The sequence below is a fragment of the Peromyscus leucopus genome, chromosome 23 (assembly GCF_004664715.2).
Source record: "Peromyscus leucopus breed LL Stock chromosome 23, UCI_PerLeu_2.1, whole genome shotgun sequence".
Classification (NCBI taxonomy): domain Eukaryota; kingdom Metazoa; phylum Chordata; class Mammalia; order Rodentia; family Cricetidae; genus Peromyscus; species Peromyscus leucopus.
The window spans coordinates 26,510,568-26,523,731 of record NC_051082.1 but is presented as its reverse complement, the minus strand read 5'-3'; the positions used below and the strand labels follow the sequence as shown (position 1 = coordinate 26,523,731).

The window sequence follows — 13,164 nt, the reverse complement described above, 5'->3', positions numbered from 1 at the left end:
AGGGAACCCAGGGCTTGGACGTGTTAGGAGAGCGCTCTACCAACTGAGCTATAGTCCTGGCCCTTGGTTTCTTCTTGTTGTTTGTTTGGTGTAAGACAGGGTCTCACCCTGTAGCTTAGGCTGCCCTCAAACTCATCAATCCTCCTGCCTCATCCTCCTGAATGCTGGGATTACAGGCATGCGCCATCCCCCTGTCCCAGCCTTCCTTTGGTTACGCAGCCATGGCAGGTGTAGGGACAGGCCAGTTGCTGAGAATTATCAAGCTCTTGGGTAAGGTGGCAGACTGGACTAGATCTCCACACTCCAGCTGACTTATAAAAAGCCCTTGGGAGACACCTGGGGACCTTGATTGGATGGCCTGGCCTTTCCTCCCAAGGTGTCTCGGTGTCCATTTTAGTCTGTCTAAGTCTCCATAAGGGTGTCCCTGGAGGAAACTTCCCGTGACAGAGGAAGAACCAGGCCCAGAAAAGGGCCCAAGGTCACAAAGCCTGACAAAGGCAGGAATCTAAGGCGGAAACCCAGCCCAGCCCAGGCCCCACGGTCCCCTCTCCCACCACAGTGGCCTCAAGAACCACAGGTTTAGGGATAGACTAGCTGAAAGCCAACAAGACGCTCCGGCCCTTTGAGGCTTGACCGAGTGGGCAGGCCTTCAAAACAGGTCCCTAGCCCCTGTCTGCTGCCAAGCTGGGTGACCGGAAATCCACAGGCCCCACCCTGGCATCTGTCCCCTCCCTCCTGCCTCCCTGGATCCAGTCAGGCTTCCCCTTTACCAGGTCACCATTCAAACCCAGCCCAGCACGGGGGGGGGGGGGGGTCCCAGGAGGCAACCCAGAGAGCCTGGGTGATCCTAAGAGGTCAAGCGAGATAGACTAGGATTCCTGATGCCCGATCCTCTCTGGCGCCTGGGCTCGCCTCTTTCCCTACTGGCTCTGAGCATGAGCAAGCTGGGAAGGGGGGGGGAGCACCGAGAGTGGGAGCACTCCACTCCAGTTGTGATTTAAGAATGCCTCCCCTCACCATCGCACACGGGGGCAGCCGGGGCTCTGCGTCCTCTTGCCCAAGGCATCTAAGTCCCTCTGATACCTGAAGACCTTCCCTGCTCACCTGAGCTCCACGCGATCTGCAGGCGGCGTCGGGCCGGGCTCCGATCCTGCGCCTCGGGTCTCCGCGGGGCTGCAGATGCTCAGGCCGCCGCGGCCTCACCCCGCGCCTTCCCAGCGCCGGCGGCAGAGGGCTCCGTGCGCTGCGCCCGCGCGAGGCCCGGCTTTTAGACTGGGGTGTGGACGCTGTGGGCGCTGCAGGTTCTCCCGCCCTCCCTCTCCGAGGTGTCCTTTGCCCCTTGGTCCGGTGCCTCCTTCTCTCCTTAGCACGTGGATGGCAGCCGCTCCTCCGGCTGGTGGCCTGTGGAGCAGAGGTGGCGCGCGCCGTGGGCTCAGGCGCCTGCCAATCACCTTCTGCCGCCCCGCTCGTGCCCCGGCTCACCTTTAACCGCCTTCTCCCCGGGGGCTCGAGGTCTGGTTCCCAAATTGTAGGCTGGGTGCGAGAAGGGAGGAGCCCCAGGTACCTGGCCAAGGACCCGCCGGGAGAGCGTGGGAAGAGTCTCAGCTACCGCCCCAGCCCCAGGCTCCGTTTGAACCTCACTCAGGGTTGTTGGCTCGGCTTGTCTGCGGCTCCCACATGCTCACTGATCCCCTCTCTGTGCCCCCGAGAGTCAGCTCCATCCTGGGTCCCCCGCTGAGGAGGCCCTTCTTCTCTAAGCCCCTCTTCCTAGACAACCTCTGGAACATCGTCCCCTTGGGTGCTGGGAACTGATGATGGGTCCTCTGTGTAGCTTTGCAGCTTTCCTGGATCTCACTCTGTAGACCAGGTTGGCCTCGAACTCACAGAGATTCGCCTGCCTCTGCCTCCCGAGTGCTGGGATTAAAGGCGTGTGCCACCGCCGCCGCCGCCGCCGCGCCGCCACCACCACCCCGCCCGGCCAGTATCTCTCTTTTTAAAAGCTATTACAGGGGGCTGGAGAGATGACGCAGGGGTTAAGCGAACCGGTTGCTGATGCTCAGGACCACGGTTTGAGTCTCAACACCCATGTGGCTTCACCAGCATCCGTAACTCCAAATCCAGGGAATCGGATGCACTTTTCTGACCTCTGTGGGCACCAAGTGTGCACACGTGCAAATATGCAGGCAAAACACTCTCATATAAAATATATAAATCCAATAGTGAAAAAGAAAAAACTATTACATTTAACTTACCTATTGTGTGTGTGCACACGCATGTTTGTGTGTTTGGGCACCCGCCTGCCAAGGCACACATGTGGAAGTGAGAGAGTAATTTGTGAGAGTTGGCTCTCTTTCCACCACGTATCAAACTCGGGTCCTCAGGCTTGGCAGCAAGCATATCTACTAGCTAAGCAATCTTCCTGGCCCTGTTTCTCATTTATTATTTGAAGACATGCTATGAATAATCAAATATTATTCATAACATTTATCTAAAATTCACATTTCAGCCAGGTAACGTGGTACACACCGGTAGTTCCAGCACTCAGAAGGCAGATATAGGAAGGTTATGATGTGTTCCAAGCCAGCCAGAGCTACATAGCAAGATACTTCTAAAAAAAGAAAGAGAGAGAGAGAAGAGAGAGAGAGAGAGAGAGAGAGAGAGAGAGAAAGGAAGGAAGGAAGGAAGGAAGGAAGGAAGGAAGGAAGGAAGGAAGGAAGGAAGGAAGGAAGGAAGCCAGGCGGTGGTGGCACACACCTTTAATCCCAGCACTCAGGAGGCAGAGGCAGGAGGATCTCTGTGAGTTTGAGGCCAGCCTGGGCTACGGAGTGAGTTCCAGGAAAGGCACAAAGCTATACAGAGAAACCTTGTCTCGAAGAAAAAAAAAAAAGAAAGAGAGAGAGAGAGAAAGAAAGGAAGAAAGAACGAAAGAAAGAGAGAGAGAGAGAGAGAGGAAGGAAGGAAGGAAGGAAGGAAGGAAGGAAGGAAGGAAGGAAGGAAGGAAGGAAGGAAGGAAGGAAAAAACTTCAAATTAACCTGGGTTGGCCATACCCATTCATAAAACAGTGGAAGTGGGAAAATTTGGGCAAGACACTGTCACTCCGGTCCTCTCCTAGCTCTAGCTACATGCTGCGGACAACCTCAGGTGGATCTGGAAGGGCACAGCTGTGTTCAGATCCATCTCACACAAACCAAGAAGAGATCAAGGTAAAGATGGGGATGGGAGGCAAGGGAAACTGTAGTAATTGTAATGGACTCCATCAGAGAGATGGGGTGGAGAGGGGCAGAAACTTCTAGACCTAGCCTAGTCCTGGAAGGCTGACTGAAGGGGGGTGGAACACAGAGTCTGGTGTGTGTTGGGCAAATGCTACTTCTGGGGCACACTCCCAGCACCTCCCTGGGGGATTCTAGGCCAGTGACCCTGTAGAAGTAAGATGTTCAGGGATACTGGGGTGCTGAGGAAGAAGGGTAGTGAGTTAGATGGTGTCTCGTGAATTATTCTCCCTTGCCCAATGAGAGATGGGGAGATGTGGAGTGTCCTCATGTGAGGAAGACTCCTTAAGATAAGCAGAAACTACCTTCTAAAGACCCTTTTGGTTCTTATCTGAGAGACGATTTTGGTTTGTAGCCCAGGATGCCCTCGAACCCACAACCTTCCGGATTACACAGCTGTGTAATCTCACTACACCTGGCTGTTTTTCATTTCTGTGGTCTGCCCAGCACTCAGAGATCACTGTGGTCCCTCCCTCACCTTCTCAGACCTTCATGGCGTCAGACTCACTCCATCTAGCAACCATCAGAGGCAGTGGGTGACGGCTCCCCACTTTACCAGTAAGAAAAGAGAGGGGCTAAAAATGCAGCTCAGTTGGTAGAGTGCCTCCCTTGCCTAGCGCACCCCAAGTCCAGGATTCCAGCCCCGGCACCACACAGACCAAGTGTGGTGTTGTATGCCTGTCATCCCAGCATTCAGGAAGCAGAGAGCTGGAGATTGTGAGTTCAAGGGAAGCCTGGGCTACATAGTGAGTTTAAGGCCAGCCTGGGGTACGTGAAAGCCTATATGAAAGGGGGAGGGGAAGAGGAGAAGGAAGAACACAGAAGGCAGTGGTGCTTGGTAATTTATGTGGGTTCCTGTGGGTGGGAGGTGGTGGAGCTGGGCTTTGGCCCTTGGTGGTACCTCGCTGCCTATGCAGAGTAAGAGATCCCCTGCTGGGGGCAGAGACTGGGGAGATGACAGGAACCCAGTCCCTCCGTTCATGGAACGTGAAACCTTAAATGACTGTGACACTGTCTAGGCAGCGTCTTAGAGGCTAGAAAGGATGCCCCAGTCCTTTCGCAACCTAAGTGTTAGGGTAAAGGGTGTGAGGAGGGGAGGTTTCAGGTCCAGGGGTGCTCTGAGCAACAGCAGCAGGGCTTGGGGGAATGAAGCCCAGGGAGCTGGCTCAGTGGGTCCAGGGTTTGCTACAGAAGTCTGAGGACCTCAGTGGATCCACAGCACTAATATAAAAACGTCAGGCTCAAGCCAGGCGGCGGTGGTGCACGCCTGTAATCCCAGCACTCGGGAGGCAGAGACAGGCGGATCTTTGTGTGTTCGAGGCCAGCCTGGTCTACAGAGTGAGTTCCAGGATAGGCTCCAAAGCTACAGAGAGAAACCCTGTCTTGAAAAAACAAACAAACAAATAAACAAAAAAGGAAGATGCTTGGTGAATGTTCTGCTGTGGATAACAATCAAAAGCAATTCAAAGAGAAAGAAGCCACATTAAAAAATTTATATATATACCCATGTTCTTATAAACAACACCAGTTAAACTTATTGAATGGCCGAAAAAGAAAGAGAAAGTAAATGGGGGACTAGCTGGGAAGAGGAAGTGGGGCGAAGTGGGATGGGGAGAGTAAGAGCATGATCAATGTGCATTGTGTGCACCCATGATATACCATAATGAAACCCATTATTATTATTATTATTATTATCATCATCATCATCATCATCATCATCATTATTATTTTTGAGTTTCTCAAGACAGGGTTTCCCTGTGTAACCCTGGCTGTCCTGGAACTCGCTCTGCAGACTAGGCTTGCTTCAAACTCAGAGATCCACCTGCCTCTGCCTCCCCAAGTGCTGGAATTAAAGATGTGTGCCACCACTGTCCAGCTGAAACCCATTATTATGCATAACTGATACTGGCTTTTAAAATAGAATGCAGTGTGAATCTGTTTATATAAAAAAAATCTAGAAATGCAGACTAAGTAGCAGCCACAGAAGAGGAGAGGGTATGGAGTTAAGGGCTGGGAGAGAAGGCTAAGAAAGACACAGTGAGGTTGCAGAGATGGCCCAGTGGTTAAAGCACTGGTTGCTCTTGCAGAGGACCTGAGTTCAGTTCTTAGCACCCACATGGCAGCTCACAATCATCTGCAGCTTCAGTACCAGAGGACCTAATTCCCCTCTTTGACCTCAGCAGGCACAAGGAACACATGTGGTGCACAGACATACATGTAGGCAAACACCCATACACATAAGAATAAAACCAATAAATCTAAAGATAGCTTTTTAATGGAAATGATGAATTCTTTTTTCAATAGTTCATGTTGTCCCACGGGTGCTGGGAATTGAACCCAGGTCTTCTGGAAGAACAACAAGTGCTCTTAACCACTGAGCCATCTCTCCAGGCCCCAGATGATGAATTCTTTGTTGTCTTGGTGGTTTCACCAAAGAACTGCTCCTGAACTGCGACTGCACACTTTGATTATGTGTGACTGATGGAAGCCGTGAGCACAAACAAATGATCCTTCTTTGAGGTCAACTTATCTCAGATGCTTTACGGTAATGTAACAGTTCACGGTAATGTAATACATGGGTAAATGGTCCTGTGCTGTTTGAGCTCACTGAGACACTGGCTCTGGAAGTGACCTTGCCCCACCCCACTTCAGACCCAAGCATACTCTCAATGTCAAGTATCCTCCAAGGACGCTTGTGGGGGATGCTCTGGGTCCCCCTAATCCTGTGACAGGCAGCAAAACAGCCCAAGAGTGAAACACTGTGTCCTCGAGAACAGCCGGAAGGTGACCGATTTCTAACAGAGGTCACTAGTGTTCACCCCTTGGTATAAAAACGCTAGCTGGGGTTGGTGGCGCCGCTTTAATCCAGCATGGGAGCAGAGAGGCGGATCTCTGTGAGTTCGAGCACTGGGTAAATGAGTAAAAAAAAAAAAAAAAAAAAAAAAAAAAAAAAAAAAAAAAAAAAAATGCTAGCTGGGTATAGTAGTGCACGACTTTGATCCCAGCACTCAGGAGGCAGAGGTAGGAAGATCTCTGTGAGTTCAAGGCCAGATTGGTCTATAGAGTGAGTTCCAGGACAGCCAGGGCTACATAGTGAGACCCTGTAGTAAAAAAAAAAAAAAAAAAAAGTGCCTGCAATGAAAGAGAGAAGCTGGAAGCTCAGCCATGAGGAGAAAGCTCCACGGGGACCTCAGTTGACTGCCTCACCTGCCCCAGTTGGTATCTGCTGGATGTTCTGAATGCCTGATTTGATGAGGTTTTCCTTACTCTCTCTCTTCTTTTCATCAATCAATTGTGTGTACAACTTAACAGAAGTTGGTTCTCTCCTTCTACCTTGTGGGTCCCCGGGGATCAAACTCGGATTGTTGGGTAGCATCAAGCGCCTTCACCATGCTCAGCCATCTTAGGACTACTATTAGTAGAATTAGCAGTCTGGTGTTTGCATGATGGAGCGGAGCCCACACGCCACAGCCTGCGTGTGGAGGTCAGAGGACCACGCTTCTGAGTCAGTTCTCTCTTTTCACCTTTGTGTGGGTCCTAGGGATGGAACTCAGGTCCTCAGCCTTTTACATGGCAAGAGCCTTTCCCCAGAGAGCCACCTGATTGGTCCCGTGTATCTAGTCCTGTGTTTCTCTTTATCCTTTTTTTTTAAGATTTATTTATTTATTATATATACAGTGTTCTGCCTGCAGGTCAGAAGGGGGCACCAGATCTCATTGTAGATGGTTGTGAGCCACCATGTGGTTGCTGGGAATTGAACTCAGGACCTCTGGAAGAGCAGCCAGTGCTCTTAACCTCTGAGCCATCTCTCCAGCCCCTCTCTTTATTCTTAACAGGAAGATATAATCATTACACAGGAAGTACAAAAGAAAACAGCTCAAGAGTGGGGGCGGAGCATCTTTGGACTTTCTAATTTGTTTGTTTTTTTGTTTCTTTAAGGTTTTGTTTGTTTTTGAGACAGGGTCTCTCTCTTGTACAGCTCTAGCGGTCTGGGAACTCTGTCGACCAGGCTGGCCTTGAACTCACAGAGATCTGCCTGGCTCTGCCTCCCGAGGGCTGGGATTCAAAGCATGTGCCACCACAGCTGGCTTCTTTAGTATTTTTTAGTTTGGTTTTGCTTTGGCTTGTTGTTTTTTTTTGAAAATATTAATTATGTACAATAATGAATATCATCATGATATTTTCATATATGTATCTATTGACCTTTGATCATATTCACCCCCTTAGCCTCTCCGGTCTCCCTCTCTCTTATCCCTTTCCTCTTCCCAACTTCTGCTCTCATCCCACCCACCCACCCCCTATCCACCCCTGGGAGGTACATTACCGTTGCTTACAAGAGAGTGGATAGGTGTGAACCAGTGATCACACCATGTTCTTTCCCTCAGCAGACATGAACTCCGAGGCTTCCTGAGTCCTGCCCTCCTCTACGATGGAATATTGGCCAAACCAAACTTAGGTAGCTTTTGGGAAGGTAAACACAGCTGCTACCAATTCAAGAGGCCACATTGTGCCTTGAACAACATTCTACCCTTTCCTCGGGCTCTTGGATTCTGTTCAGATTTTTTTTTAACATCTATCTGTCTGTCCATCATTCATCTCCATCTACCCATCTGTGTCTATGTCTGTGTCTGTGTGTCTGCACACGTACCACAGAGCCATATGTGGACCACCTTTCAGGAGTCAGTTCTCACCTTCTACCATGTGGGTTCCAGGGCTTCAACTCGGGTCTTCAGGCTCGGTGACTAGTCTTTATCCACTGAGCCACCCTGCCAGTCCTTGTTTCTTTTATGAGATAGAGTCTGGCTTCCTATGAAGCCACAGCTGAGTAGGAACTCATGTTCTTCCTGTCTCAGCCTCTGGCGGGGGTGGGGGAGTTACAGGTGCACATCTAATGAGATGCCTGGGTTCCAGCTATGTGGCCCAATAAAAAGGGTGGCCAATGGTATGTAGTGTGAAAAATCGGCCCTGGCAGTAAGAAAGGGGGTGACATCCTTAGCCTGGGCTAGACCTTAGCCTTCCCTTGATGGTGGGAAGGGGGTGAGGGGACTGAGTTAAGCAAAGAGGGTGGGCCGAGGAAATGGACATGGAAAATGTCAGCCACAGACAGGACTTTAAAAGTCTTGGAAAACAAAACAAAACAAAAGAAAAATCTTGGAGTTGCTAGATGTGGTGGCGCACGCCTTTGATCACAGCTCTTGGGAAGCAGAGGCAGGAGGATCTTTGAGTTTAAAGCTAGCCGGGTTTATATAGAGAGTTAGGGGGCTCCAGGCCAGCCAAGGCTACACAGCGAGACCCTATCTAAAAACAAATAAATAGGACTGGAGAGATGGCTCAGGAGTTAAGAGCACTGCTTACTCTTCCAGAGGACCAGGATGCAGTTCCCAGCATCCACATGGGAAATCACAACTGTCTCTAATTCCAGTTCTAGGAGAACTGAGGTACATACATCCGTGTAGGCAAAGCATATGTACTAAAAGTAACTGTAGCACAAATTTCTAAAGGTCTTTTAATTTAAAAAATTGAGCCAGCAGTCTGGGAGGAAGGGACTGGACCTGCCTGGACTGAGTCTACCAGGTTGATCGCAGTCCTCGGGGGAGGACTTGTCCTGGAGGAGGTGGGAATGGAGGGTAGGCTGGGGGTAAGGGGGGGGGGGGGGGGGGGGAGAATAGGGGAACCCATGGCTGATATGTAGAACTGAATGGTATTGTAAAATAAAAAATATATATAAAATAAATAAATAAATAAATAAATAAATAAAAATAAAAAATGAGCCAGATGTAGGGGTAAAGCTGAAAGATCAGAGAGACAAAGAACAAACCACAGCCACCTCTCACCTCACCAACTCCATGAATCCTCTCACTGAAATCCTCTGAGTCCTCACCCAAAAGGCTCCAGCTGAAAGGGACGCTTCTGCTGAAAAGCCTTTAGTTCCTGGCTCCTCACACCTTATATACCTTTCTCCACCCAGCCATTAATTACTTCCTAGTGCTGGGATTAATGACGTGTGTGCTTTCCAAGCAAAGGCATGAGATCTCAAGTACTGGGATTAAAAGTGTGTGCCACCACTGCCTGGCTCTGTTTCTCTCCTAGACTGAGTCAATCTCATGTAGTCCAGGGTGGCTTTGAACTCACAGAGATCTAGATGGATCTCTGCCTCCTGAGTGCTAGGATTAAAGGTGTGTGCCACCACTGCCTGGCATCTATGTTTAATCTAGTGGTTTGTTCTGTTCTCTGATCTTCAGGCAAATTTTATTGGGGTACACAATATATTACCACATTTCCCCTTTTTTGTCTAAAGTAATAAAAGTTTATAACTAATGTAAGAAAAACTATATACAATAAGTACAATAAAGCTGGGTGGTGGTGATGGTGGCGGCGGCGGCGGCGGCTGCTGCTGCACACGTCTTTAATCCCAGCACTCGGGAGGCAGAGGTAGGTGGATCTCTGTGAGTTCCAGGCCAGTCTGGTTTACAAAGCGAGTTCCAGGAAAGGTGCAAAGCTACACAGAGAAACCCTGTCTCAAAAAACAACAACAACAACAACAACAATAAGCACAATAAATATACACAATATACACAGTCAAGAATTATATTAACAATCTCTAGTCTTTTAACATTTGACATATTCAGAGAAAATACTCTATTATTTATCCTATTTTGGTGAGTCCAGAATGTTGTATGTAATTCACTTTCTATCTTAACTTGTATTGCCAACCCAAAACTATCTTTTGATGTATTTCAAACTTATACACTTTACACCTCTTTAGTGAGTCTCTTTTCTGAATTCATTAACAAGGAAAACTATAACTATCTAATCTTCAACTCCCTCAGAGACCCAAGAAGGAAATAATATTTAATGAGTAAGCAGGAAGTGCAAATAGACAACTTCTAAAAAATATGAGAAATGACAGAAACAGCTGGCTGCCTGGACAGTCACCCAAGTTTCCTCTGCAACATTGGGGCATCCATCTTTGGCCTACAGGCCTAGCGTATCTAACAGACTCATCTGTGAAGCAGGGTTTTCTAAAGGGCCTTCCTACTTTGTCTTGGCAAGGTTTGGCAATCCTATTTTATGTCCTGCTTGTTCATTTGGACAGCATACTGTCAGCAGTTGAGGCAGGGGCACTTTCTTGCCCAGTGGCTAACTTTTGCCACAAAGAGAGTAAACTCCATATGGAGTTTCTTCTATGCCCATCATTTTCTTTGAAGTAGATTGGTGCTGCCAGAGCAGACATGTCTCATAGTCATAAAAAAATTAGAATCTATGCTATTAAAACATCTTAAATGCCATATTCTTGTAGATCTCTGAAGTGTTTGAAGATGACCTGTCTATCTAAAATACATGTTTGACCTTGAAAACATACCTAATATGACTACAAGTTCAATTGTAGTAACTGCTAACTTTCATTTCTTTATATACTAGTTAGTTGATAATAATAACTTTCAAGGACTAGCAGTTTGCATTACATTGTTAAATGAACTCTATAGGTGCAATACCTTGATCAAGATTAGAAGTGTATGTACAGTATATTCTAACAAAATTAATCTCAAATTTGTATCAATATACAAAATTTGTATACAATATACAAAAATCCAATCCAATGTAAAATATTTAAAACAAGTAATTGCTTTTTAAAAGTAGATTCAATAATCTACTCTTTTATCCTATCATTTCTATATCTTTTTTCAGATTCAATAATCTACCTCTTAACTATATCCTCTTTTTTCTTTCTTTTTCTTCTTTTTTTTCAAACAAGAACCCTGAATCTAATCTCCTTTGTTTCCCCTGACCATTATCAATTAACAACTTGAAACCGACCATCCTAAAAAAATGACAATTATCCATAAGCCATTTAAAGGCCAAAACCCCACCTCTTGGTTATGTGGGCGTTATGTTCTTAAAATTACTTCCTGCTGTTTGGGGGTGAAGGCATGTTTAGGGGATCCTGAAAAGAAAAATTTTGGGTTAATTGTCAAGTCCTTGTTTTTTTTTTTTTTTTTTTTTTTTTTTTTTTTTTTTTGGTTTTTCGAGACAGGGTTTCTCTGTGTAGCTTTGCGCCTTTCCTGGGACTCACTTGGTAGCCCAGGCTGGCCTCGAACTCACAGAGATCCGCCTGGCTCTGCCTCCCGAGTGCTGGGATTAAAGGCGTGCGCCACCACCGCCCGGCCCAATTGTCAAGTCCTTGACAGGTAGCTGTATCATTTGTCCAGTCTCTGCACAATGTGAAAGTACAGGACTTGTCTCAAGTCCTGGCTAGAGTAGACTGTGAGGCTGTTTGTATTATCTCAGCTAGCCATCTTGATATTGTCCTGAGCAGTTTGTAGTCCAAAGCTGAGTGGTGTTTGTCAGTTTGGTGTTGTTATGAATGGACTCATTATTGTGGGGTCCTATCATCTTTTTAAAGACTTCAAAGATTACATTGGGTCAGATTATTTCTTTTCTTGGTAATTTTTTCCAGGTAGTTCTCTCTTCTTCTTTGAATGCTTATTTGTTCAACGGCCTTTAAATCATCTTCCAGATGATTGTTTTTATTTTCCTGAAAGACAAAAACAAAACACTTTCTTAACCCTAACCTTGGGAGTTTCTAAATATAATCTTTATCAGTTTTGATTTATGGTTTTTTCATGAATTTTTTGTTCTGTCTTTTATAGCTGTTCTATCATCCAGAGCAGTATGTTTTTTTACAATAGGCATTGGGTTATTTAATTGCTCTGGGAAGGTGTTTCTTCCATGATGTCAGGAAAGGACTAAATGGAATTTGACATGGGGATTACCTTGTCTGTCCCTTGTTGATCTACATTTGTTAGTCCAGTGTCTGCCTTTGCCACACCTTCTACATAATCCAGAAGGGAGGGGTGTTCTATTGGGATTATTCCTAGCAAAAACATTGTTTCTAGGAATGCCCTGTTTACAGTCCCTTGTTAGGTGACCTTTTATTTTATTTTATTTTTTTTTTTACCACAATTGAAACATTTGACATTACTATTTTTCTTCAAACTTCTGGAAATCACCTCTCCTATCCAAGCATCATCATGATCATGAGATTCAATATTTATTGTATCTCAGATCCATTTCTTCAAGGGTGCTGATCTTGCCTTTAACAGTCTAATTATTCTTTAACATTGTGTATTAGCATTTTCAAAAGCCAGAGATTCAATTATTATCTGTCTATCTTCTGAATTTGGTATCATTCTATTTAGTGCTTAAGTCAATCTTCATAAGAAATCAATGAAGATTTCCTTTGGACCCTGTATAACTTTTGAAAATGACTTAATTTTCTTTCAATTCTGTCCCAAGAATTCAATGCTGCCATGTGGCATAAAGTCAGAGTGTGGTCATTATATAAAGACTGTCTTTATATATCAGTGTAATCACCTTCTCCAAGAAGTTGTTCTTGGTAAATTTCAATGCCTCTAGCCCTACTCCATTGTTCAAGGGTCTTAGTCTTTCCACCAGGTCCTCCATTGTAATTGGGGACCAACCTCTAAGACTGCTGTAACCAAATCTCTCTAGTCTTGAGGGATAATTTTATTACAGTTGACCATGAATTTAACATCTGCTTCACAAAAGATGAGTGGATGCCAATTGAGACAATTGCTTCTTTGAATCTCCTCAAATCTAACATTTGCACAGGAGTCCAGTCAGCTCTTACAGGCCTTGAGTGTATCTATCACTGGGTAGTTCCTGGAAGGAAATTGGATAGATTAAGGTTGACTGTTTAAAAGCTTTAGGCTGGCAGGGTGGTGGCGGTGGTGGCACACGCCTTTAATCCCAGCACTCAGGAGGCAGAGCCAGGTGGATCTCTGTGAGTTCAAGGCCAGCCTGGTCTAAAGAGCGAGATCCAGGAGAGGCACCAAAACTACACAGAGAAACCCTGTCTCAAAAAAAAAAATC

The 13,164-nt window shown here is 46.5% G+C and overlaps 1 protein-coding gene across 2 annotated transcripts in view; it reads right to left on the bottom strand.

Annotated features, from left to right (window-relative positions):
• The window catches only part of Mlxipl (MLX interacting protein like), a 48,457-nt gene extending 47,247 nt beyond the window's left edge, over positions 1-1,210 (bottom strand). The window contains exon 1 of one of the 2 annotated variants that reach the window (XM_028860664.2): positions 1,105-1,210. The gene's annotated coding sequence lies outside the window, so the exon portion shown is untranslated. The remainder of the gene's footprint in view (positions 1-1,104) is intronic. The other variant, XM_028860665.2, reaches the window with a different exon arrangement.
• Positions 1,211-13,164: the final 11,954 nt, after the last annotated feature.